The sequence below is a fragment of the Bos indicus x Bos taurus genome, chromosome 16, assembly GCF_003369695.1.
Source record: "Bos indicus x Bos taurus breed Angus x Brahman F1 hybrid chromosome 16, Bos_hybrid_MaternalHap_v2.0, whole genome shotgun sequence".
NCBI classification, from domain to species: domain Eukaryota; kingdom Metazoa; phylum Chordata; class Mammalia; order Artiodactyla; family Bovidae; genus Bos; species Bos indicus x Bos taurus.
In genome coordinates this window covers 43,159,191-43,186,625 of record NC_040091.1, presented here as the reverse complement: position 1 = coordinate 43,186,625, position 27,435 = coordinate 43,159,191, and the positions used below count along the sequence as shown (strand labels likewise).

Sequence of the window (27,435 nt, the reverse complement as noted above, 5' to 3'; positions counted from 1 at the left end):
TGTTCAACTTGGCTCCAGCTGCCCTGAGTTAACCCTGCTTGTGGGCATGTGTGGGTGGCGGTGGTAAGTGCTCAAGGTTGAACAAAGCAAAGATGCTCACTGCATCTGTGAGAAACCACGGGGGCTGGATGGTTGCTGCAGGGGAAGTTCTGCAGGAAGAGGGTAGCAGGCGCAGAAGGAAACAGGTCTGGAGAGCTGTGCATGCTCTTCTGAGTGCCCCCTGGGGGGCCTCCCGTCCATGTTCTCCACTGACCGGCTCCCCTCAATACCTCAAAAAATAGAAGAGATCTCCCTTCTTTTCCATAAAATGGGGCTGGAGGATTTCCCAGTCAGGAGGTCACGTGAGTAACACATGTTTTCTTCCGTAAAGCCACTTTTCTTCTAGGACTGCTATAAATAAATGCTCCACCATAGCTGGTCCATTTCACCGATTCAAAAGGAACTTGAAGTAGCTTCCTCCAAAACACACATGACAACAGTTAAAAATAAAGTGAGAAAGAGAGATCAGAAACTGTAGAGAGGAAGGCAGAAGTCTACCAGGAACTTGAGGGGCTGTATACTTGATGCTACACTTAGCCTGAGCTTCCTGGCACCCCAGGCAAAAGAAGGGGGATAAGTCCTATAATCTGGTCTCTAAAATGAAGTGCATTGGGTTACAGGAAAGTGAAACTTGGTCTCAGACTGGAACATAAGCAGTGTGGCATGGGCAAAGAATCGAGGATCTGAAAGCAGACAGTGAGTGTGTGGCCCCTCAAAATGATTCAAACTTCCTGAGTCTCAGTTTTCTTATCTGTTAACTGGGCATGATAAGATTTTTCTTGGGAGGCTGTTGTTGAAATCAGAAATAACAATGTGTGAAGTGCATCTGAATACTTGGCAGGCCTCTCGTCTTACATATTACAAAGCATGATTTGACTGGTTGTCAGCAAATACATAGGGCTTTCCTGAGGGCAGTTCAAGTAATAAAGAATCTGCCTGCAAAGCAGAAGAAGCAAGAGACACAGATTCAGTGCCTTGGTGGGGAAGATTCCCTGGAGAAGGGCATAGCAACCCACTCCTGTATTCTTGCCATGAAGAATCCCATGGACAGAGAAGCCTGGTGGGCTACAGTACATGGGGTCGCAAAGAGTCAGATGTGACTGAAGCAACTTAGCACACACTCACAGAAAATATATATTCAACGAAGAGTTCTTTTGGATCATGCAAAACCTTCCTCACCTGACTGTTTCTTACAACCAGCTCTGGAAATTATCAAGTAGTGTTTAAATTGCACACAGGCAAAATCAGGGTTGGGACAGGTGTTCGGAAACATCAGAACCTGCCATCAGATTTTTCTCTCTGAAATGTCCATTTCTCTTCTGGCTTTTGACAGCCCTGGAGTGGTCCTGGCCTGGTGTAGGAGTGAGGTTGTGAGCCTCATGTTTCATTTGGAAGATGTATACTTCTGGGAACAGACTCAGCATTCTCACCCATAGAGACCCGTGGTCTCTCCTGGCTCCTTCACAGGTATCCAGCCGAGAGATCAGAGCCTGCAGCCCAAATACTAGAAAACGGAGATGACTCAGTAACCCACTCATCTTGCCCAAATTCTCTCCCATTTCCTGGCTGAGCACAGAACTGCCTGTCCTTCCAATGTTGTAGCCAGTGCGGGCCCAAGCCGGCCCTGGGAGTGGCCAGGGGATCTCTTGGGTAGAAAGAATGCGTCTTCAAGCCTCAGTGTCTTCTTCTGTTCAAGGAAAGCAAACAGGTGCTTTCTTTCCCAGGCTGGATTGGGGGTGGGGGTCCTTTAAGTCATTGGACAAAGAAATTGACTGGCTCATCACCCATCACATGCTGGAAGGATCTGAAGCCACTGTAGTAATCTTGGGGGGCACTGACCCATGCTCTTGACCCATCCAAGCCCACAGGCCACTGCTTTCCCTCCAGGACTGAGCTCAGTGGGACTCCAAGCTCCAGGTCCCCACTTACCCACCCCCTGCCAGTTCCCTGCACTTGGCCTGGCTCCCCCCCACCAGGTGCCTCCAGCTTTCCTCCCTCCAGGGCTAAAATCCTTTGGTGTGTGCATGTGGAAGGTGTGGGGCTTTTATGAGTTCTTAGGACCTTGATTTGATCGTTTTCTTTATTAAATAAAAACTGTCCACTTAAAAAAATAGTCACAACATAAAAGTCAAGAGTTATGTTTTATTTGGTGGGAATTTTAAGACGGCAAGCCTGGGAGACAGCATCCCAAGTAACCCTGAGAGAACTGCTACTGATAAAGTGGTGGTGGGGGGGTGGTGCGGAGGAGTGAAATTATATAGAAGTTTGCAACAAGGGGCAAGTAGTCTGAACATCAAAAGATTATTATTAATTATGAAAAAACAGATATCTCAAGTTAAGGAATTTAGCACTTTTCTGTGTACGAAAAGATGCAAGAGCCTGGGCTTGCAGAAATCATTCCTTTCATATGCATCTCAGCTAGCGGAGCCAGAATCCTGCGTTTTTTCACATGCCCGCGCCCCGCCACCAATACCCCCAGCTCCTTAGAGCTGGTCTTTGAGAGCTTCATCCTTCTTCCTGGGCGCCCTCGGGGCTCAGATATTCACATTTGGAGGGCCGGAATCGCCGATGGCTGTGACATCTTTGTGTGCTGACACGGCAGGAAACACTCCACTTCTGGATACAGATATAAACTTGTTTTGAAGAAGGGCAAGGTGTAGCTTCCAGAGGCACCTGGGCTGACGCCCCTCCAGCCCGAGACGGAGGGGGGGCAGGCGAGGCAGGCGGAGGGTTAGAAGAAGCGGCAGGAGGACCTGCTGTTTTTCCTGTTGCAAGTAAAAGGGAAACAAAGTGGGAAGTGGAGTGTGCGGGCTGTCAGCAGGCGGGGCGCCCCCACCGCGCCCCGCCTCCGTCCCTCGAGGCTCACTCGCGCCCAGCGCAGGAGCTCCCAGCGGCTGCCAGCTGCGCCCGGACGGGTAAGCGCTCACCTCCGGCTGAGTCTGGGGGGTGGGGGAGAGGACCGGGACCAGGGACTTCGGAGGACTTAGGGGGACCACGAAGAGACGGGGGACCGGCTTGTGGACGTCTCCCGGCGCGAAGAGCCGGTGCACCCGGGTCTTGTGCACCCGCCGGCGTCTAGCGAGCCGGGCGAGGGGGCGCCCCCCGGAACTTGGGCCAAGGTTGTGCGCGGGGTCGGGGCAGCCCCCGGAGCATCCTCCGAGAGAGGGGTGCACACAGCTCCCGTGCACGGGGACTGTATGCCCCGCGGAGCGGGACCGGGGAGGTCCCGGGCCCGAGGCGGGGTACGGGGTGCGCTCCCGCGGCAAGACAGCCTCGTATGCACCAGCCGAGCCCAGGGAATGACAGCGCTTAGCCGCGTGAGCCCTGCCCCGGGGGCTGGCGAGCGGGACCCGGGGCGCCCGGGCTATGCCGTGGGGTGCAGGCTACGCTCTCTACGGCGGTTCCGCCTCCCCCCACCCCCGCCCCGAGCTCCGGTCGAGCCTTGGGGAGAGGGGTGCACACACCTCCCCTGCGCCCTGGCCCGGTGCACCCTCCCCAGCCCCGGAGAGCGGGACCCGTGGCTGGAGAGGGGCCAGGGAAGGCGTTGCCGGGCGCTTGGACTTGCTGCAGGTCCTTCCCTCCGGCCCTGGCGGGGCTCGGGCCGCTGGCGCCGCTCACCGCGTGTTTACTGCAGCGGCGCGCCGAGACCAGCTCCGGATCTGCGGCTGGGTCCGGGTTACGGCGGCAAAACCGCCTTCAGCTTTGCATTTCCGGACTCTTTTTTTTTTTCTTTCTTTCTTTCTTTCTTCTTTTTAATACTCTTACCCTCAATTCAGCCTGAATGAGGCTGCTGCTGCTGCCTTTTTTTTTTTTTTTAATCGCGTTTCCTGTTTTTATTTAGGGTCCGTCCTGTGCACCCACTTTTCTGAGATCGAGGAGAGAGAGACCGGGGGAACTTTTTTGGGGACCGGGACGTGTGGGCGGGGGCACTGCTTTGCCGTCTGCGCCCTGAGCCCTGCTCCGGTGGGGAGATGGAGAGCCAGGAGAGGACTGATAGGAGGCGCTTCGGGAGGGGAAGCGAGTGGGGATGGGATTTCCGGGGTCGGAGTGGGGGACGCCGTGGGGCAGCCAGTGCCGGCGGCCCAAGTACCAGGTTCAAGCGCAGCACCCTTGGGATCTGCCCAGTTTGCATATGGAGCGGTCTGGAGCCGTTGGATGATTGGGCAGCTTTCATTTCGTTCAGGTGTCCCCAGGAAGGAGGGCGCTGTGGGTCTCGAACCCCACTGGACCATCAAATGGGGCTTCTTTCCCCCGGGGCTCCTGCAGAAACCCCGACAGACGCCACCCCCAGAAATGTCCTGCAAGCACGGTCACGCGTGTGTGAGATGTATGCCTTGGGGCAGGTAGCAGCTTCCTTTCCCAGGAATCTCCCCGGGAAAGGTTCACTGCTCCAGAGCGACTTTGAAACCGAGAACTAATACCACTGCTCACTTCCAGAGGGGCTGCACACCCACCGCTGGCGTGCCTGAGTGCCTCAGTGTTCTTCTCAAGTGAATGGTGCCATAGGGTTTTTTCCATGTATCTTCAGTTAACCAGGCGCTGAATGAGGGCTCCATTTGTACCGGAGGAAACCAAGGCTCAGCACAGTGAAAACTTGCTGACCCACACGTTTACAGTTAGCTGATCCAGAATCCTGGTTCCTTTAGACGCCAAAGCATTTAGTCATCTGATAGTGTTGCTGTTTGCGGATGAAGAAGAATGTATGTCGCCTAACAGTTTGCTTGGTGTTCGGACCTGGGATGTGGGGTGTCCTTTCAGAGCCAGAGTCTAAGGTACCCACCTGGATGCTTTCCTGTAAAACCTTGCTACCTTTACCCACCAGGTTTGAGGAACATGATAAGTGGGGGTGAAGATTCTTCTGATTTAGGAGGCTGCCAGCAAACACAAGGAGAGCAGAATAGAGCTTTCTCTTCTGTTCTCCCCAGAGCAGAAATCGCCAACCCCTTCACATTCCCATGTCCTGCTGTGGCTTAATGTCTTGATGGTGGGATTCTGTCCATCCTGGCTCAGGAGAGCTCTGACTAGCACAGACTGAGGTTCATTCTCTTCTGGTGCTTTCAGCAAAGTAGTGGAAAACACCCGGGGTGTGGGGGTGGGGTGGGAGGATGAGTATACTCTTAAAACCTAGTTGGCAGTTGCCAGTTCTAAAGACAAGCCAAGCTTACTTCCCCTCACCTCTCCACCCACCTTTAGAAACAACACTGCCAATACAGATGTTTCTGGAATTAGGGCAACTGCCCCAGAGGTCCTTCTGGCCATGCTGATGTCCCTTTCCGGCGGGACAATCTGCAATTTTGCTGCTTTAGTCCTTGCCCAGGAAGGACGGGTAAAGTACACCTTTGAATGATGCTTGGGGCTCCGTTCTTTCTCTTGCTTTATTACGGATCCCCCCGGGGGCCAAGGCTAAAAACAAGGCAGGCTGGCAGGGACAGTACCAGCCCCTGGGGGTGCTTACAAGGCAAGACAATCCATAAGTAGAGACCAGCCTCAGACCTGGTTAGCTTTGCTTTTGTGCCTATGTCAAGGGACATTGTGGGGTGGGGAGAGAATGGGGGAGTATGAGGGGTCAGTTCCTGCTTCACCTTGTTTTCCTTTAATTGCACAGTTAAAGGGAGAAGTGAATGTGCAACTTATGAAGCAATTCCCCTTTGGTTAGCTGATTTTTCAAAACCATTTTTTTTAGAGAGCACCTCCCTCCCTCCAGCTGCTTCTGTGGGTCTGATGGTGGGGCTCGGGGCCCCACCAAGTGTTTCCTTACCGTGGGACCTCAGAGGAGCTCTTTCCGCCACTCTCCAGAGGACAAACAGTTTTCCCAGCCGAGCGGTTGGAAGGGCAGGACTGGAGGGCAAGGCTCCCAGGAGGGTCAAGGAAGGTCAGTGCCCCGCTGCCCCCGGGTCAGAGTCAAGACGCGTGTGGTAATTAGCCGCCAGCCCGTGGAGGGTGGTGGGAGCCTGATTGATTTGGGAGAAAGGAAAGCATCTTCATTTTGGGGCCACTGCTGGTGTTTCATAAATGACAAAGGTTGCAAAACTCCTCCTCTCTCCCTGCAGTTAATGCTAAAACTGAATTTTCTTCAACTTGGTTGGTGGAAATCCCCTGCAATCATATCAGAAATGCTGCCAGTTTCAAGGTGGGGGAAGAAAACAGTTTAAAAAACTGGGGAGCCTCTCTCTTCACTCTTTTCCTTGCAGACAAATACTGACTTGCTTTGGATCATTGCAAAATCTGGCTCCCTCTCCCTTCCCTGGAGGCCAGCACAGCCCCTGGGGCCTGAGGTTGGTGCTGCACTGGTGTGGCTTGTAGAAGTCTCCACTCCTCCCCATCAGAGGTGGTGACCTGACCCCCCTCAGAGAAGGGCTCCTGGGGCTTCTCCTGGAAATGGGTGTTTTCCAAGGCTGCTTACTTTCTGAGCTGAGAGGGAGAGTCCTCAGAGTGATGGGTGTGTCTGTTCCTAAAGTGGTATTTCAGTTCACTGTGTTTCACTCACTTTGGGGGAAATTGCTTTTTCCACTTAGAGGAAATGCCAGGAACGTGACAGTAAGTGGGGATGGGGGGATGGGCGAGGGGAGAGCTGCAGAAAGGGAGTAAGCTGCTTGAACTGGATTTTACTGTCTTGGAGGGATGCCGTATTGTTTCCCGTGGCTGTCAATAACAAATTCTTACAGTTTTTGTGGCCCAAAACAACACAAATGTATTCCGTCACAGTTCTGGAGCCCAAAAGTTCAAAATCAAGGTGTCTGTATGGCCTCCCTCTCTCCAGGGACCCCCCCACCTCTTCCAGCTTCTGAGGGCTCCAGCTGTTTTTGGCTTGTGGCAGCATCATCTGATCTCTGCCCCTGTGTTCACACGGCTCCTCCTCTCTGTCTTCTCCTCTTGTGTCTCTTAGAGGGACAGCTGTCATTGGATTTGGGGTCCACCTGAACAGTCCAGGATGAATTCATCTCAGGGTCCTTAATTACATCAGCAAAGACCCTTTCTACACAAAGCTAATTTTCCAAATAATTCATGGGTTCTGGGGATGAAGGCAGACATATCTTTAGGGGCCACCATTCAGCCAACTGCAGAAGGATGGGAGTGTGTTTCTTTGGTATTTTCTGGGGAAGGTTTGAGCACAGTCGTCTTTGCAGGGAATGGAACACTTCCTACATCTGGGCCCTGTACTTTCCTGTGAGTGCAATCAGGCAAGGATTTCAGAGTCACCAGAGGTCCTGTAGTCACCAGCCTTCCTTCCGCCCTCCTGCTGCCCTCTCCCCAGCTTTGTGAACTGGCAGCCGCCTTAGAAGTTAGCTCTGCTGTGAGTAGCACCCTCCACAATCAGGGTCCCAAAGGCAGAAAAGAAAATTCCTGGAATTCAAAGGAACTGCCAAGAGACCAGGCTCTTCACCTGCAGGGAATTGTTTCAGCCCCTTTTAGTCTTCTCTGGTCCTACCTGACCTAGGACAACGCTTTCTCAGCTCAGGGCTCCCCACCTCTGTCTGGGGACACACAGCCCTTCCCATTTTGGAGTTTCCTCTCTTGAGCAGTTGTTGGACTGGCTCAGTTTTGTTGCTATGTCCCTATGTCCTCCTGAGCAGCCACCATTGTGAGGTGGGGTAGGATGGCGCTGGTGGTGTGGGAAGGGATTTGGGGAGCCCCATCCCTATTACTGAAGCTTGTAGGGATGGAAGCTCTCTGGAGGGGCAGGGCTCCTATTCCACCTCCCCATGTAGAATTGCAGAGGGGCATTGCCTTTTTTTCTGTTGGTTGTGAAATCTTGGAGACATGCTGTCTTCTCAATAGGGAAGCAGGTTCATAGCTGTGATGCTGAAACTTTAAGTCCTTTATACATAGGCGGGGTGGGGTGCAGAGGTGAGGGAGGAATTGCCATATGGAAGAAAAAGTACGTCTTTGGAGTCAACCAGACTTGATTTTAATCCCAATCACTTAAAAAAATTTTTTTATGTGGACCATTTTTAAAGCCATTTATTGAATCTGGTACAGTGTTGCTTCTGTTTTATGTTTTGGTTTTTGGACCTAGAAGCATGTGGGATCTTAAGTCCACTACCAAGGATCGAACCCATACCCCCTGCGTTGGAAGGCAAAGTCCCAACCCCTGGACCACCAGGGAAATCCTTCCCAAACACCAGGCAAACCACAGAACCCTCGCAAGCCTCAGAGTCCCCAGTTTTAACAACTGGAATAGCAATTTTATCGCCAGTCTTGAGCATTTCATATAGTCACGTTTAAAGTGCCAGGCACACTTTTATGTCTGTAAAAGAGCTGATGTGTACAGGGTGTGTAGAACGTCTTGTGGGATTTTAGTTCCACGACCAGGGATGGAACCTGGGCCCTCAGAAGTGAAAGTGTGGAGTCCTAACCACTGGGCCACTTTTCCATTTTTTAACGTGCATTTTTAATTGTGACCAGTGTGCTGTGTGCCTAGTCTCTGTCGTGCTCGATTCTTTGCAACCCCATGGACTGTAGGCTGCCAGGCTCCTTTATCCATGTGGATTCTCCAGCAAGGATACTGGAGTGGGTTGCCTTGCCCTCCTCCAGGGGATCTTCCCAACCCAGGGATCGAACCCTGCATTAGGCATATGCTTTTTTACTTTAATTTTTATGTTTTAATTGTGGTAAAATATATGTAAAATTTACCATTTAGACCATTTTTTCAAGTGTATTTCATTCTGTGGCACTTAGTACATTCACATCATCATCAACTATCACTGCTGTCCATCTCCAGAATTTTTTTGTTTTGCAAAATTGAAACTCTACCCATTAAACGCTAATGCTCTCCCCACCTCAGCCCCTGGCAACCACCACTCAGCTTTCTATCTCGGAATTTGACTACTCTTGGTACCTGATACAGATGGAACCGCACAGTATTTGTCCTTTTGTGACTGGCTCGTTTCACTCAGCATCATGACCTCTGGATTCATCTGTGTTGCAGCATGTGTCAGAAGCCCCCCCCCCATTTTAAGGACTGAATAATATTCTATTGTACGGATGGACCGCATTTTGCTTATTGAGTCATCTGTCGACGGACACTTGGTTACTTCCACTTTGGGGCTATTGTGAATAATGCTGCTATGAATGTGGATGTTCATAGATATCTGTTTGGGTCCTTGCTTTGAATTCTTTTGCCTATATACCCAGAAGCGTAATTGCTGGATCATATGATAATTCTATACTTAATTGTGTGAGGGGCAAATCATGTGCTTTTGTAATTTGCTTTTTTCACTTAATGGGGGCACGTACGTTAGCATTCCACATCACTTCATCACCTGGTTATCCTTTTATTGGCAGGATAAATATCCTAGTGCAGGGACACCATTACTTTCTCCGGCATCCTCCACTGCGGGACATTTATCTTGCTTCCAGGCACACACACACACACACACACCACTTTTGAAGCATTGTAACAGATATTTTCAGGCATCTGAATTTTCCTGTATTCAAGAATTATCATCAAAGGTATTGACCATTTTTATGGCTCGTGGAGCTAAATATTTTTCCAGGAAATATTGAATGAGTTTATCCCAGTGATATAGAATAGTTTCATGATGGCATTTAATAATATTGGTAAAAAATGTTTTACTAATTGGCTTAAAAGGTAGTCATCTTGAATTTTTTTTGCTTTATTTATTTATTTTGCTAATGAAGCTAAATAGCTTTCCTTTTGGTTGTTAGCTGTAGGTATAGCATGAGGTTTGCTGCAGTATAACATAGCAATTAAACCCTTGACCTCTAGAATTGGATGGAACTCTGGAATTTAAACTGTAGTTTCCCTACATTCCTGCTGTGTGACCTTGAGATTTCTTACCTTCTGTGATCCTCGGTTTCCTCTTCTGTTAAGTGAAGCTAATGGGACCTGTTCCTAGTGTTGTCTTAAGGATTAAATGAGATAAACTAGAAAATGAACGTCGCATATCATATAGTTGATACTCAGCCCACCAGGCTCCTCTGTCCAAGGAATTCTTCAGGCAAGAATACTAGAGTGGGTTGCCATTCCCTTCTCCAGGGGATCTTCCCCACCCAGGGATCAAACCTGGTCTTCCATATTGCAGGCAGATTCTTTACCGTCTGAGCCACCAGGGAAGCCCAAGCCTACAGCACCTGATATTCTCAGGCAATCTCCCATCCCAAGTACTAATCAGGCCCAATCCTGCTTAGCTTCTGAGATCAGACAAGATCAGGTGCATTTAGGGTGGTATGGCCATAGGAATGGGCTTCTCAGGTGGTGCAAGTGGTAAAGAGCCCACCTGCCAATGCAGGAGAGGTAAGAGCTGTGGGTTTGATCTCTGGGTTGGGAAGATACCCTGGAGAAGGGCAAGGCAACCTACTCCACTACTATTGTTATTATCATTATTTTATTTAACAAGTCTCCATTTACCCTCAAGATTAATCTTGTTACTACAGGGAGAGATGGTTTACGCTTAAGCCAAAAGGATTTGGGTTAAGCATGGGGATCCATTTTTCTGCTATAAAGGTAGACCATCAGCCCTTCTGTCAAAATGGACCTAGTCCCCAGCTGTCTGCCTGGATCTGGGTGTGAGCCTCCCTGGGGCAAATGCATGAACTGATGCTTGCTGAGAGGTATGGCGGGACGGAGGGGCTGCAGGACCCTGTGCTCTGGGGTCCCATCACCCCTGTAGCATGGAAATGAGGGTAAAGACTTACGAATGGTGGAGTCCAGAATTCATCTTGGTGATCGTTTCTGTCCACATCCAGTCGCTCCTTCTTGCGGTTTGGTCCCGCAGACGCAGGACCCTGGGGTAGCACCAGCGTGGGTTGCTGACCATGAAGCAGCCTTTTGCAGCCCCTTAGAGTAAAAAGTAAAGCTTCCTTAGTGGCTCAGTGGTAAAGAATCCTGCCAGTGTAGGAGACGCAAGAGACGTGAGTTCAATCCCTGGGTGGGGAAGATCCCCTGGAGTAGGAAATGGCAACCCATTTCAGTATTTTTGCCTGGAAAATCCCATGGACAGAGGAACCTAGTGGGCTATAGTCCACGGGGTCACAAAGAGTCGGACACAACAGCACAGCAGAGTGAAACGGCGTCCAAGCTCCTCTCAAGCGAGTGTCAGGTAGCCTCAGGTGAGGGTCGTCCATCCCACACACATTTGGTTTAAGCATGCATTTTCCTCTTTGCTGCTGACCTGTGTCTGAGGAGGATATCAATAAAACCAGGGTCTTGATCTCAAACAGCTTCATGAGAAATTTCTTCTAGTGGAAAAACCACCAAAAACCCCCCCAACTTTCCCTCTCACCTGTCCCTCTTAAAAAACGCCATTGAAAAACCTTTCTCATGTTTAGAGCCAATGAAAAGATGAGCAAAACCACACACTTGTTTCTGATGGTTCATGGGTCCAAAAGCCAGCTCACTGGGTTATGAATCTTTTTTCCCTATTGTGTGGTGTGACGAATATTTGAATAAATATTCACCTACTGTCACTGGGAAAGCAGTGCTCTATTTTTAATTAAGTGCACCCTGTGTCTTATATGAGGGAGCTTCATAAGATGTGTGAGGCTTAGTATTTCCAGTGGGAGGCACAGTGTTTGAGAATGAGTAAAGAGAAAGTCTAATGTTCATGTCAAAAGCAAGAGTTTAGGAACTAGAGGGAAGTTGAGATCTTGGCTTTCATCCTAAATGCTTAGTGACCTTGACCTCTCTGAGCCTCCGGATTTTCATCTGAAAATTGACATAACCGTATCTCTTTTATTGGATTGTCATGAGGATTAGAAATAAGGAAAAACCTGTATTAGTTTGGAATGAGCACTTCAAAAGTTGCTGTGTTTGCCACTGGATGAATGAATCTTTGCAGCCCACACTGTAGGACTGAATGGATTTTAAATGACAGGTATCTTTGTCATAAGTTGTTGAGGTTTGCTTTTGTGCTAAGGTTTATTCAACCACTATCCTTTTTTCTTTTTTTTTTTCACTTTTTGGCTATGCTGCTTGGCATGTGGGATCTTAGTTCCCTAACCAGGGTTCAACTCTCGCCCCCTGCATTGAAAAACAGTGTGAAATCTTAACAACTGGACCACCAGGAAAGTCCCCAGTCACTATCTTATTTGATTCTCCCACAATGATCCTTTTGGAATGCACAGGGTGTGTGTCAGTAAATACCCCCATTTTACAGATAAGGGTTGGAATCGCTTTGCCCTTTGTTATCAGCCTGTTCCTCTCAGATGTGCCAAAGCCAGGAGGTTCTTTTTTTTTTTTTCCAGCTTTTTCTAACTGTTCAAGGTCTGGAGGAGCTCGGAGGACAGAGGCTGAGAGGGTGGAGGTGAAGCTTCTAGTGAGGTCTGCCATCAGGTGATCTTGGCCCCATCACCTGCAAGCTGCAGCAGCGAGATGGGGGTGCCCAAACGGGCAGGCTGCTCTGAAGGCAGCCATCCCAGGACAGCTTTCTGCTGCAGGTTTGTGGGAAAGTGGTTGGGAGATGGCTAGGCAGCTGGCCATGACCTTTACCCTTATGGACCTTGCTTCTCCAACTTTCCCACCCACTCCTCCCACCAGAGAGATGGGATTGTGACCCTAGCCTGCTGCAGCCCACCCCAACCATGACCTTGCTTTGAAGCTTCAAGTTTTATTTTTAATCCTAACAATAATTTTACATTCTATTCCTCAATAATCCATGTTTATTTTGCTGTTCCCCCTTACTTTTGAGTCAGATGGATGCTCTGGGAAGATGTTTATGTTCTTGCTGTGGCTTCCGTTATTCCCACCCCAATGTCTCCAACTACAGTTTGAAAAACAGATTAAGGCAAAATAGCGATTAGATTAGATGCAACTGTGATGAGATACCTAGCTTCTTAGGAGCACTTTAAAAAAAATTATTACTTTATTTGGCTGCACTGGGTCTTACTTGCAGCATGCAGGATATAGTTTCCTGACCAGGGATCAAACCCAGGCCCCCTGCATTGGGAGTGCAGACGCTTAGCCACTGGACCACCAGGGAGGTCCCATAGGAGCCCTGTTATCCTATGTGATTCATTGACTGATTAACTGAAACTTCAGTTTAGGTACATAATTATGAAAATGCTGCATCTCAAATCTAAGCATCTTAACTTAAAACATATCCCCGCGTACTGATGTGGGACTTCCCTGGCTGTTCAGTGGTTAAGACCCCAAGCTCCCGATGCCAGAGGATCTGGTCAGAGAACTAAGATCCCCCTTGTCATGCAGCATGCCCTCCTCCCACCCCCAAAAAAGTACATAGATGTACTGATGTGAGGCCAAGAGCTTTTGTTTGATTGGTTCGTCATTCTTAAGTAAGGCGTAGAATCCTTTGTCAATTCTCATTCTTCTCCCCTACCTTTTACAGTTGCTTTGCTCAGTCTCATTTAAGGGAAACTTTGTTTTAGTGACTTGTCTTTACTGTTTTCTAAAGCACTCAATTCCATTTTCATGGAAACAGCTCTTTCTGGTCACACCCATATTTCATCCACTTATCCGCTGACCACACTGTGTAATTACAAAGGTGAACAGCTGGCATGGGTGTGCTTGGGCATAAGAACAGCTAAGTCTTTCAGAGACCAAACCTGCAGCCTGGTATCCTGAGTGGTCAGCACGATGAGACCATCAGTCAAGGTGTCTTGAAGAGGGAATGGTGAGCACAAATCCCCCAATTCTGCTACAGAGAGGTCAGGGGGCGGGGGAGATGGGGGAAGACGGCAGAATCACAGAGCCTGGGTGAGAGGCGAAGTTTGACCTAGAACTCCCATCTCAAAGACACCAGCCCCTCACCCTGAGGAGCACAACAAGCTCCAGAAAAGGGATCTTTCACACTAGTTTCTTTAGCAGTATTTATACCAATGAGCCTTGCTATTGGCCAGCTCTGAATTGCCACCTTAGTCTAGCTTGCCACATCTTTTAATAACAATAAAAACAAACACTTTTGTAGCACCTACTCTGTGCTACATAGTATTCTGGGCACTTTGAAAATACTAACTTATTTATTTATTTATTTGGCTACGCCAGGTCTTTAGTTGTGCATGTAGGATCTTGTTCCCCGAACAGGGATCGAACCCTTCTGCATTGAGAGTAAGAGTTTTAGTCACTGGACCACCAGTTGTTGTTGTTGTCAGTAGCTAAGTCGTGTCCTACTCTTTATGAAGCCACAGACTACAGCCCGCCAGGCTCCTCTGTCCTTCACTATCTCCCAGCATTTGCTGAAATTCATGTTCACTGAGTGTGTGATGCTATCTAACCATCTCATCCTCTGCCACCCACTTCTCCCTTTGCCTTCCATCTTTCCCAGTATCAGGGTCTTTTCCAATGAGTCAGCTCTTCTCATCAGGTGGCCAATGCACTGGAGCTTCAGCTTCAACAACACCAGGGAAGTCCCCCAAATACTAATTTCTTCTTTGAAGCACTCTCATGATCTGTGTTTTACAGAAGGGGGAACTGAGGCACAAAGAGGTTTAGTAACTTATCTAGGTATTACTCAGAAAGGAAGCGGCAGAGCTTGCTCCTCACCCCTGTCCTGTGCTGTCTCCAAATGTGCCCCCTTATTGCCCAGGAGGGGAACCTGGATCCCAGGTGGGAGGAGGGCTGAGGCCTCTGGGAGCCCATCAGCTGTGAAGAGGGTCATCCCCGCCCTGTTCTCACCGATTCCCTCTGTCTCCAGGCTAACTTGGGGTCCAGACAGCCTTTCTGTTCTTGCAGTCCTTGTCTCGGTGGAACTGGCCTCCTGGGTTCTGCTCCTCTACAGAGAGAGGTGCCAGGAGGATGCAGCTTCTGGTACCCAGCCCACCGCAGTCTGCCCAGGTAGTGCCCATTCAGCCCTCTGTCCAGCGGAAGCAGGGCCCGACCTCTGCAACCTCAATTTCTTCCTTGCCCAATTTCTTCCTTGAGCCTTTCGTGGGAAGTCCACCCAAGGGTCCTCAACCTAATGGGTGACACAGTCATGGCAACAGGACTCAAGTGTCTTCTTGACCCGTGGCCCAAATCTGGTTCCTCTGCACACCCAGGAAAGGGAGTATGGTTCAGTGGTGAGAGCAGGGCTCGGGGGTCAACCTGGTTCACGTCTGCCTCTCCCATCACTAGCTGTGCAACGTCACCTCCTCGAGCCTCACCCTCCTCCTTCATGAAACAGAAGGCCTGCCGTAGGGGCTTCTTGTGATGATTAAATGCAAAAACGGACGTAAGGCACCTAAAATGTGCTGGCTCGTGACAGGTGCTTAGTGATGGGGCGATCCTTGCTGTAGCCCCAGAGATGGGCTTGACAACTGATGAAGAGGCTGTTGTTGTTTTAATGTTTATTTATTTATTTGGCTTTGGCAGGTCTTAGTTGAGGCACACGCTGTCTTTATTTGCAACATGTGAACTCTTAGTTACAGCACGTGGAATCTAGTTCCCTGACCAGGGATTAAACCCGGGCCCCCTGCATTGACAGCATGGTGGCTTAGCCACTGGACCACCAGGGAAGACCTGCAGCTATTGTTTTGAACCTATCTGGTAGATTCCTGGGGAGAAGCAGCCTGGAGACCTGGAAGTAGAAGGAGACGTAGAGAGCATCTGCCAAGGAGAGGTGGAATGAGATAGGTGATGGAATGAGACGTTCAGAGTTCTCTGTGGTCCCTGAGGCTTACAGGTTGTCTTCAGATCTGGGGTTTCCTAACAACAGGAGAGAAGGACGTGCAAACCCGTGGCTGAGTGGGGAAGGAGGAGGTTGGAGGCTGAGCCTAGGGAAGGGAGCCTAGGAGAATGGAGTACACTGCCAAGTGGCTGAGACGCTTAGGAGGGGAAGCCATCTCCACTGCCACCCTGAAAGTGTGTGTGTGTGTGTGTGTGTGTGTGTGTAATTCGTTTGGGGTCAGGACAGGAGAGATGAAGTTGAGTTCGCAGAGTTGTTTTTTTATTTATTTATTTTTGTCTGTACTGGGTCTTCGCTGCTGCATGGGCTTTTCTCCAGTTGCAGCAAGCAGGGGCTACTCTCTAGTTGCGGTGTGCAGGCTTCTCACTGCGGTGGTTTCGCTTGTTGCAGAGCACAGGCTCTAGGTGCTCGGGTTTTGGTAGTTGTGGCATATGAGCTTGGTAGTTGTAGTTCCTGGGCACTAGAGCACAGGCTCAGTGGCTGTGGCACCCTAGCTTAGTTGCCTGATCCAAGGCATACAGGATCTTCCTGGACTAGGGATGGAATCTGCGTGTCCTGAACTGGCAGATGGATTCTTTACCATTGAGCCACCAGGAAAGCCCTGCAGTTTTAAAAGATATTAATTTCTTGGGGGTCTTGAGATTGGGGTGGTCTACATCTTCTGGATATTATAGGCTGTGATTTTCCTAGATTATGCATGTGCACATTTTTAATATGTGCTATATGTTTTATAAGTGTGTGTGTATACTATATATATTTAATTGCACAGAATCCATACAAGCTAGTTATGAAAAGTTTATAAATAAAACCTGCCCTACAGCTTCACTACTCAATGGTTTCTAACCTTTTTCAGATTTTTAAATCCTTTTTTTTTTTTTTTGGCATGTGGGATCTTAGGTTCCCCAACCAGAGATTGAACCTGTGCCCCCTGCAGGGGAAGCCTGGATTCTTAACCACTGGACTGCTAGGGCAGTCCCAGATTTTAAATCTTTTTGAAAATCTGTTGAAAAATCACAGACCTTCTCCCCAGAAAAAAGCTCCTAGGAGACCATTTGTATGTATACTTTCATCAGGCTCACAGAGGTCCCCAAGTTTATCCTAGAGTCTGGGAGGGTGCGGTGAAGAGCTGTTTGGGTCCGACCGCCAGCTTCTGACTCTGAAACCAACCTCAGAAGCCAGAAAGAGACGAAAGATTCCGACCTCCCAGAGGCCTCCGTGAGACACACTTGCCCCACCATGTGTTCAAAGTCTGCTTTGAAGCTGTTTCTATTTCCAGTAAATCGACCACCTCTTAGATACTATGTACCAGTGTACTCGGTGCCGTTTAAGTCTTTTTCTTTGCTCTAAATTCACGGCTTGTTTTGCCTTTCATCCAGGACCGGCTTTCCTGCATCACTGGGTAACTCTGCTGTAGGATCGCCTCATTTGTGGAGGCCACTCTGTCCTTTAAGAAGTTGCAGCCTGTGGCTTTGTGGTCACCCCTTCTGCATGAAGGGCAGGTGGAGAGGCCTTCCCGGTAGAGCTGGGTGTCAACCATGCGTGGGTGGGATGGTCTGTAGGGAACAGGAAGTCAGGGCCATGTCCAGGCCCCAGATATTGGGCTCCAGGCGGCTTGAAACCCTGTAGGATGAGTACACAGACACCTTTTCACTGAATGGCAACGGTTAGCCTTCCTGAGACCTTCCCATGTCCTCTGGTCCAGGTATGAAGGGGGCCCCTCCACTTGAAGCACCCCAACGCTTTCCCCAGTCCTACGGGGGGCCAGCCTCCCTCGTGCCACTTCTGACTTGGGACAGTGACCTCACCTGGTTTCCTCTCCCACTTCTAGAACATAACAAGCTTTATTGAGATATAATTCACATGCCATAAAATTCTTTTAATGTACACAATTCAGTATTTTTTAATATAGTCACAGAATTGTGCAACCATTGCTTTAACCTGTTATAGAACATTTTTATCACTCAAAAAGAAATCTTGTAGCTGTTGTTCAGTTGCTAACTCATGTCTGACTCTTTGAAACCCCATGGACTGTAGCACGCCAGGCTTCCCTGTCCTTCACTATCTCCTGGAGTCCACCTGAACCCATGTCCATTGAATTGGTGATGCCATCCAACCACCTCCTTCTCTGTCACCCCCTTCTCCTGCCCTTGATCTTTCCCAGCATCAGGGTCTTTTCCAATGAATCTTCTCTTCTCATTGAGTGGCCAAAGTATTGGAGTTACGTTTTAATTATTCAAAAGTGAAACCTTGTATTCACTAGCAATCACTCTCCATTTCTCCTCAACCCCTTGCAGCCCTGGCAACCACTGCTCTACTTTCTGTTTCTATGAACTTGCCTCTTCTGGACATGTTATACACATGGAATCACACAGGATGTGGTCTTCTGTGTCTGGCTTCTTTCACTTGGCCTGTTGCCACTTCTTTAGGAATGTCTCTGACTCATTATTACAGTGGAGGAGTTGTTTGTACTGACTGTTCAGTCACAGGTATCGATGGAGCCTCTGCTATACTAAGCCTGGAGCAGGTGCTAGGCCACATAGTGAACACCGCAGCCATCAGTGTATTCGTTATCTACTGCTGTGTGACAAGTTACCCCAAAACTTAGCAGCTTAGGGCTTCCCTAGTGACTCAGCGCTAAAGAATCCACCTGCCAGTGCAGGAGACATGGGTTCGATCCCTGGTCTGGGAAGATCCCGCATGCTGTGGTCAACTAATCCATTGCTCCACAACTACTGAGCCTGTGCTCTAGAGCCTGGGAGCCACAACTACTGAGCCCACACATTGCAACTACTGAAGCCTTCGTGCCCTAGAGCCTGTGTCCCACAACAAGAGAAGCCACTTCAATGGGAAGCCTGTGCGCCACAACTAGAGAAAAGCCCCAGCAGCAATGAAGACCCAGCACAGCCAGAAATTAATAAATAAAATTATTAAAAATACAAAACAAAATGAAAAAAATTAGCAGCTTAAACAACAAATGCTATCTTACAGTTTCTGTGGGTCAGAAGCAGGGAGCAGCTGGGGCTGCAGGTGTAAGTGGCTGGAGATACCTGCCAAGGTTTTGATACCTCAGTTCCTTGCCATGTGGGCTTCTTCACAGGATAGCTTAAGTGCCCGTATAACTTGGTTGCTGGCTTAGCCAAGAGATAAAGATGAGAGAAAGATAAAAGATTAAAAAAAAAAAGACCAAAGATTGCCCAAGATTGAAGCCCCATGTTCTTTTATAACCCAATCTCCAAGGCGACCTGGCATCACTCTGCCATATTCTGTAGACCAACCATGCTGTAATATGGGTGTTGTTGTTGTTCAGTCGCTCAGCTGTGTCCGACTCTTTGTGACGCCATGGACTGCAGCATGCCAGATCTCCCTGTCCTTCACTATGCCCTGGAGTTTGCTCAGACTCATGTCCATTGAATCGATGATGCCATCCAACCATCTCATGCTCTGTCACCCCCTTCTCCTTCTGCCTTCAATCTTTCTCAGCATTAGGGTCTTTTCTAATGAGCTGGCTCTGTGCATCGTGGCCAAAGTATTGGAGCTTCAGCTTCAGTATCAGTCTTCCAATGAATGTTCAGGATCGATTTCCTTTAGGATTGACTGGTTTGATCTGCTTGCTGTCCAAGGGACTCTCAAGAATCTTCTCCAGCACCACAGTTCAAAAGCATCAAATATGATTGGGGGCTCCACAAAGGTTTGAATACCAGGAGGGGCAAGTATCTGGGTATAGTTTCAAATAGAGAGAGGTCCTTAGGAAATCCAGGACCCCGTTGGCTCCTTCGTGAAGGGCTTACAGTGCTGACTCTGAATGAATGTTGGGTCAGCCCTGAGTTCTCTGGATGCCGTTCTCTCTTGAGGCCTCTTCCCTTCCTCCCTACTCTGTATTTCTGATTAGGGAGCTTGAATGTAATTACATTGTACTTGTTTCTACCAGATTTACCCACTTCTGTTAGAATATATTTTACAGACTTCTTTCTCCAGGTATCTGTAAATTCTGTTTGCATTTCTGTCGATGAGTGAGCCAGTTCTTGAATTTCCTTTCATTCTTGTCATCAAAAAGGGGTGTTCAATAGAACAGGCCTAGGACCCACCCCCTTGGTTTTGACCACCTCCCAGCGGGGCACTGGGTCATACCACCTAACAGTTGCAGAGACCCCTCATTGCAGGTGGCCTATAAGATCGCCTGTTTTAAATTTTTCATTTACTTCTCTGGCTGTGCCTGGTCTAGTTTCAGCATGCAGCATCTTTTAGTTGCTCCATGTGAACTCTTAGTTGCAGCATATGGGATCTAGTTCCCTGACCAGGGGTTGAAGCTGGGTTCCCGGCATTGGGATCATGGAGTCTTAGGCTCTGGATTACCAGGGAAGTCCCCCATAAGATGGTCTTGAGGGGTGGGCTTGGGTCACAATAAAATGGGCACAATGTGTGTGTCCTGTCGCTCAGTCCTGTCCAGCTCTGTGCAACCCCATGGACTGTAGCCCGCCAGGCTCCTCCATCCATGGGATTCTCCAGGCAAGAATACTGGAGTGGGTTGCCATTCCCTTCTCCAGGGGATCTTCCCGACCCAGGGATCGAACCCAGGTCTCCTGCTATGCAGGCAGACTCTTGACTGTCTGAGCCACCAGGGAAGCCCCAAATGGGCACATATCATGCATTAAAAAATTGAGACAGTTCAGTGGTTAAGACCTCGGGCTTGCAAGGCAGGGGGTGTAGGTTCCATCCCTGTTAGGGGAACTGAGATCCTACATGCTCCAAGGGGTGGTCAAAAAAAAAAAAAAAAAATCCAGCCTAGTGTCCTATAAGAGGCAGATGATTCGCTGTGAGAAGCAGCTGAAGCAGCTTTAGTTGTTGGTCTTGTGGTTTCAGCTTCCTGCTCTGCCATTTACTGTGTAGGTTTGGGTAAGTCTTGGGCCCCAGTTTCCTTAAGGAGATGATGATAATAACTACCTTGTGGGGTTGTTTTAGGACTTAATGAGATAAAGTTCCAGGTACGCATTGCTGCACGAATCACACTGGATTTAGAGCTATAAAGCAGCAACTGTTTTATTATAAGCATGGATTCTATGGGCCAGGAACTCAGATAGGGCTTGACAGGCCAGCTTGGGTGTGTTTTGTGATGTCTGGGGTCAGTGGGGAAGGCTCTCAAAGGTCAGCTGATTACTTGAACACCTGGGGGCTGGAATCACCTGGAAGTTTCTTCCTTTAAAAAAAATTTTTTTAAGGTTATGTATTTTTTTGGTTGTGTTGGGTCTTAGTTGCAGCACATAAGATCTTTGTTGTGCGGGATCATTCACTGCAGTGCTTGTCTAGCTGTGGTGCACAGGCTCAGTAGTTGTAGTGCACAGCCTAGTTGCTTCTTGGTATGTGGGCTCTCAATACCCCAACCAGGGATCAAACCCACGTCCCCTGCATTGCAAGGCAGATTCTCAACCACTGGACCAATAGGGAAGTTCCACCTGGAAGTGTCTTCACTCCTCCAGTTGCCTGGATGGGGCTGACTCGGAGGCTGGGCTCCTATGGGACTGTCAACCCGAGTGCCTACACTGGCTTCTCTTTCTAGCTTGGGCTTCCTCACAGCATGGTGGCTCTGGGCCACACTTTCCTGATGGTCAGAACTCTGAGAACAAGCATTGCTGCTTGACTCCAGACCTAGCTGGAAGCCATTTATGGCCATTTATGGGCTCAGCTCTGAAGTCATTCAGCATCACTCCTACTATATACTCTTGCTCAAGGAAGTCAAAAGGCCACCTAGATATATATATATATATATATATTTTGCCACACCATGTGGCATGTGGGATCTTAGTTCCTTGATCAGGGATCAAACTTGTGCCCCCCTGCAGTGAAAGCACAGAGTCTTAACCTCTGGACCGCTAGGGAAGTCCCCCCGACCCAGATTTAAGGGAAGAAGACATACCAATAGATGCCTTTCCTATGAGGACTGGCCACCATGTTTTAAAAGCTTCATGGTAAATTTGAAAACATTTAGCACAATGACTGGCGTGTTGTATGGGCCAGAAAATATTAGCGGCCGTTCCCTCTGCTGTATCTCTCAGTACTGACTGCTGCGGATCTTATTGTGTGACTTGCACAAGCCCTCTGCCCCCTATCTTAAAGAAACAATCTTAAGCTGCAGCCTTGCAGATATGTTAAAGTCTAATATTGCCAGATTCATTCATTTTACCATTTTCAAGTTTGGACCCAACTTTTAAAAATTCCCTGGCTCTTGGGTGAATTTTCTTACCCTCGCGGCTTCTCAAATGCATCTAGAGTTTTCACAAGAAGCTTCGAGAAGGTCAGTTTCCTGAGTCCCCAGGGTGTCTTTCATGTTCTTTGATGTGTGATTCACACAATCCGCTGTTGTTCCAGGCACCCTGTTTATCCCCTTACTCTAATTTTCTCGGAATGAAAATTCACAACTGACCTTTTCCCACAAACAGAGGAATAATTTTTCTACTCTAAAGTGTATAAAAAAATCTGTGACATCCTGTCCTTCCACAAGAATCACATGCTAGAATTGGAAACCTACGACTCACAGGAAACCACGGTGGAAAACAGGGTATAACCAGGTGCCCACCGCGAGGCCTGGCCAGAAGCCCTCAACCTGTGCTGTCCCAGTGCTCCTTACCTCCACTTGCCACGCTGACACTGTCTGCTAGATCTTCCTCTTTTTTATTTAGTTTTGTTTTTGGCTGCACAGGGTCTCTGTTGGTTTGCACAGGCTTTCTCTAGATGCGGCGAGTGGGGGTACCTCTTGGTTGCAGCCTGCAGGCTTCTCGTTGCGGTGGCTTCTTCTGTTGTGGAGCACAGGCTCTAGAGCCTGTCGTTGTGTAGCTCAGCTGTGTAGCTCAGTAGTTGTGGTGCATGGGCTTAGTTGCTCTGTGGTAAGTGGAATTCTCCCAGACCAGGGATCGAACCTGTGTCCCTTGCATTGGCAAGCAGATTCTTATCCACTGCACCCCCAGCGAAGTCCTGCAGGATCTTCTTTTTACCAAAGAAACAGCTCTGGAGAGATCAGGAAACTCATCCAAATCCTGGTCTAACTCCGGGGCTGGCGCTCCCACGTCTCACCAGGAGACCCTGCAACCAAGAATGCTTTCGGTTGCATGTGTGCTCAGTCACTTCAGTCGTGTCTGACTCTTTGTGATCCTATGGGCTGTAGGCCGCCAGGCCCCTCTGTCCATGGGATTCTCCAGGCAAGAGTACTGGAGTGGGTTGCCATGCCCGCCTTTGAGGGATCTTCCCAACCCAGGAATTGAACCTTTGTCTCTAATGTCTCCTGCATTGACAGCTGGGTTCTTTACCACTAGTGCCACCTGGAAAGCCCACTTTTGGGTTGACACTTGTCAGAATGAGCACTGCACACATGACCATCATTTTTAAAAATCTGTGCCTCCCCTCCCTTAATGCCCCTCCCCTCGAGGTCACAGACTCTGGAAGCCTCAGCTCAGGCAGACTTTTTTGGTCTAAGCTTGGGGAATTGGCAAAAGAAAGAAACAAGCTTCAAAATTCTAATTAACTTTGCTTTTTAACTACAGATGAACCACTTTTTGAGTGATCTGGGGGTGAGAGTCTCAAAGATTAATGAAAATCTGTAAAAGTGGCAGGAGAGCAGGAGGCAGACACTCCTGTAATTACGTTCCTTCATTCCTTGTGCTTAGAGAGTAAAGAGATCAAGGGAACCGAAGGATGGGGGAATTATGTGAATAATCGTGGAGGGACTTCCCTGGCAGGCTGGTGGTTAAGACGCGGTGCTTCCATTGCAGGGGGCTTGAGTCCAGTCCCTGGTTGAGAAACTAAGATCCCATCTGCTTCACGGTGCGGCCAAAAGTAAATAAATAAACAAATTTAAAAAACAAAACAAAACTGTGGAAACTGTCTCCTCCTTTTGAGGAGGATTATTTTCCAGAATCATCTTGTTTTTCCTAATAGAACTTAAAACAAGCATTTAACTTTTTTTTTTTGGTTGTTAGTTTCATCTTTTTTTTTTTTTTTTTTAGTATAGCCTTTCTTGTCTTAGCCCTACTCAACTTTCTTTTTTATATATAATACAACTGTGTCCCTTTAAACAAAAATTATTTATTTATTTTTGTTGCTCTAGTTATGGTGCTGGGTCTTTGTTGCTCTAGTTATGGTGACTGGGGGCTCCTCTCTAGTTGCGGTGCTTGGGCTTCACATTGCAGCGGTTTCTCTTGTTGCAGAGCATGGGCTCTAGGGCATGTGGGCTCAGTACCTGTGGCTCACAGGCTTAGTTGCTCCATAGCATGGGGGATCTTCTGGGACCAGGGATTGAACCTGTGTTTCCTGCATTGGCAGGCGAATTCTTTACCACTGAGCCACCAGGGAAGTACTCCTACTCAGCTTTCTTATCTGACCACATCTAAAAATGCTATAGAGAAAGAAAAATAATTTTCCTTCTACCCTTCTAAGTTCCTGGCTGAGACCCCTCCTACCTGCCCTGTAATAAAAAGAGTAACAGGAGAAAAACAAATTTAAATACATACATATGTACGAAAGCCCCCCCTCCAAAGACAGGAGACTCACAGAAGACACCAGATTTCTTTGTCTATACCTTTAAGACAAAGAGACAGTTTATGAATTGACAAGACAAGGGGTTTGGGCTAGGGGTAGTAAGATGGTGAAGAAGTTAACAAGGTCTGCTTATACAGCCTCCATCTGTCCATGCTCGTGCTCAGTCATGTCTGACTCTTTGCAACCCTCTGGACTGTAGCCCACCAGGCTCCTCTGTCCATGGGATTTCCCAGGCAAGAATACTGGAGTGGGTTTCCATTTCCTCCTCCAGGGGATCTTCCCAGCCCAGGGATCAAACCCACGTCTCCTGTGTCTCCTGCCTTGGCAGGTGGATTCTTCACTTGACCTGTCAAGGAAGCCCCTTGCCCCTAAATTCCCTGCCTCTGGTGATTTAGGGATGTCTTTTTCCCCTTGGTGCAGGGAAGGTACCTTTCACGTGGAAGATTTATTTCCTGGTTTTAGGGGACAAAGAAGGTTCAGAGTGTCCTTTTTGCACTGGCTGTTTCTCAACTCCTTTTAATGTCAAATAATCAATATGCCAAAGTGGCATATCTGGGGTTGACATACTCTGAGCCCTTGCAATGCTGAGGGCCAGGTTTGAAAAGGGAGAGACAAGCAGAATTCCAGGAAGGTTGAAGGTTGGGATATGTGTGGGCAGCAGAGAGAAGCTGACATTTCATCACAGTCAGCTTACGTAGAAATGTCAGGACAGGGCGCAGAAGGAGTGACTGACTCATGGAGCAAATCCTCTTCCTCTTCCAGGCCTGCTGAATGTGACAAGGGGCTCTTGCAGGTGGGACCAGAGGCTCATCTGATCTCTTGCTGCAAGCTCAGGAACTTATAAAGAGGAGATGGCTGGATGGCATCACTGACTCAGTGGACATGAGTTTGGGCAGACTCCAGGAGTTAGTCAAGGACAAGGAAGCCTGGTGTGCGGCAGTCCATGGGGTTGCAAAGAGTTGGACTCGACTGAGCGACAACAGCAACAGCTTTTGGCAATAGGTAGTAGAGAAGTGGGACTCTAATTTCCTTATTCTTTATAACAATGGTGAAACTAACTTATTGATCCACCTAACTAATTTCTTTATGGTGGTCTGGTGGTGGTGGTTTAGTCGCTAAGTCATGTCCGACTCTTGCGACCCCGTGGACTGTACCTGCCAGCCTCCTCTGTCCATGGGGATTCTCCAGGCAAAAATACTGGAGTGGGTTGCCAATTCCTCACTTATATTTCAGAAAGGAGTTAATATATCCGAACTTGGAACCAGATCGGACACTTTGATTTTTCTTCCCTCTCTGCCACTAATTACTGGGTTGCAGATCTCTGTGAGAGAAAACATGTCTGAGCATTTCATATACCACACACCAGGCACTGTCCTAGAGACTTTCCACATGTCTGTATTAATTCACTTAATTATCTCCCAAACAGCTGATTGCATGCTGTATCTTTCTAGAATTTGTCAGTGCAGTTCCAGGACATTTGTAAATACATGCGGGATGACTTCTGTGACTTTTGCCATTTCAAAGAATCCTGGGTTTTTCTCCTGGCTCCAGAGGAAAATAATACCCTCATTTGAACATTGTTAATGGGGACCTTGCTTTGAAGTTGACTTTCAATCAAACCCAGGCTGGAGAGAAAGGAAGTCTGCACCACAGGGCCCCTAGGGAGAAGGGCACCCACGGTGCCGATGGGACCCGCCAACACCTGTCAGCTACTTGGAAAATCTCTTCTGTTGCCTGGCCTTAGGGGGTCATTATCCTTTCCTGGTTGAGGCTTGTTAGGGATACTACCCCTCCCCAGTCAGGATGCCTGTCAGAGAACCCCTCCCTGCATGTTTGCCCATCCAAAGTCCAAGTGTGACCCTGAGGCTTATACTTCATCCTGGGAAACCCCGATTCTGTGCATTAAGGGCGGTCCTACCGACCTCCGCCCCTGCCCCCACTGGGAACGCCTCTCTCCTCGGGGTGAGTCCAGGTCCCATCCACGAGCGTACTGTCTGGGGCTGCAAGGAGGAGCAGGAGTGGAGGTGGAAGCTTGCCAGTGGCGCCCTGGGTTGGGTGAGGGGTTGTTCCCACCCAGCGGCCAGGCTCCGCCCTCTCCAGTGATTGTCGGCCAAGTGCACAGCTCGCAGCGCTGTGTGGATAAAGAGTGCGGTTCAGTGTGAATGCGCACTAGTGCGTGTGTGTCTGTGGTCTCCGCGGCTGTGTGATTGTGGGTTGACATACAGTAATTATGTGAGTGTGTGTTTGTGTGTGTACCTTCGGTCCCTGAGTATTTGTACAGGTTTATGTGACTTTGAGCATAATTGTGTGTGTCAGTTTATGTAGAAGAAGGAGAAGGAAATGGCAACCCACTCCAGTATTCTTGCCTGGAGAGTCCCATGGACAGAGGAGTCTGGCGGGTTACAGTCCATGGGGTCGCAAAGAGTGGGACACGACTTAGCGACTAAACCACCACCACCATATGACTTTCCGCATCATTGTGTGTCAGTTTACGTAACTGTGCCCGAGTGTGTGTGTATGTGTGTGAACGTGCATGCGAGTGTACGCATGTGTGACATCCGGTGACGGGATACCGAGGGAGATCCTCCTATCCTGAACCCCTTCTCTTCACCCACGGCCCTGACAGGGGTGCTGGGGACAGTACGCAGAGATCGCCGAGAGCCCCGGGGCTTCCCAGGACTGGTTCGCCTGGTCCGCGCATACCAGGCTTCTTCAAGATTCCAGGGAACTTCTGTTGGAGTGTTTCTCCTGCCCTTTTCCCAGGCTCTGGGATGGAGGGAGGCTCCTTGGGCTCGGACAGGCGGGCCTCCCTTGGGCGCCTCACCTGGAACCCTCGGTGGAGGTGGAATGCCGCTCAGGCCGCTTTCTTCCGCCCCAGGGGTGGGACACGCTGGGGTCACTCTGAACCTCACACTCTCCTCCGCCGTTTGCGCTCCACTGTGGCCGAGGTTGAAGTTCCGGGCGATGAACTCCAAAGAGCATTCGAGGGGACCTGGGACGTTGCAGGGCAAGAATTGTATGAACCTGGTACCTATCCAAAGTGGTCCTAAAGCTCTAAGAGGCTGTGGGATTGGGTGCGGAAGTGTGTGTGTGTGGTGGGGGGTGGTAGTGAGGTTCCCTGCCCTCCGAGATTCTGCATTATTTACAACTGGAAGGAGAACAATGCCCACCTTACAAGGTGATGCCTGGATAGCATCTAGAACCAAGTGCGTGGGGATTACCGCGCTGTCTCAGACAGGCTCTGTCTGCACGCTTAGTTCATCTTAATGAATAGATGTATCGTGACAGT

General features: G+C 48.9%; 1 protein-coding gene and 1 pseudogene across 1 annotated transcript in view; one reads left to right on the top strand and one right to left on the bottom strand.

Moving 5' to 3' along the window:
* The first annotated feature begins 2,898 nt into the window (after positions 1-2,898).
* The window catches only part of PIK3CD (phosphatidylinositol-4,5-bisphosphate 3-kinase catalytic subunit delta), a 61,398-nt gene continuing 36,861 nt past the window's right edge, over positions 2,899-27,435 (top strand). Inside the window, exon 1 of the mRNA XM_027564977.1 lies at positions 2,899-2,954. The gene's annotated coding sequence lies outside the window, so the exon portion shown is untranslated. The remainder of the gene's footprint in view (positions 2,955-27,435) is intronic.
* LOC113907088 lies at positions 10,123-10,242 on the bottom strand (annotated as a pseudogene).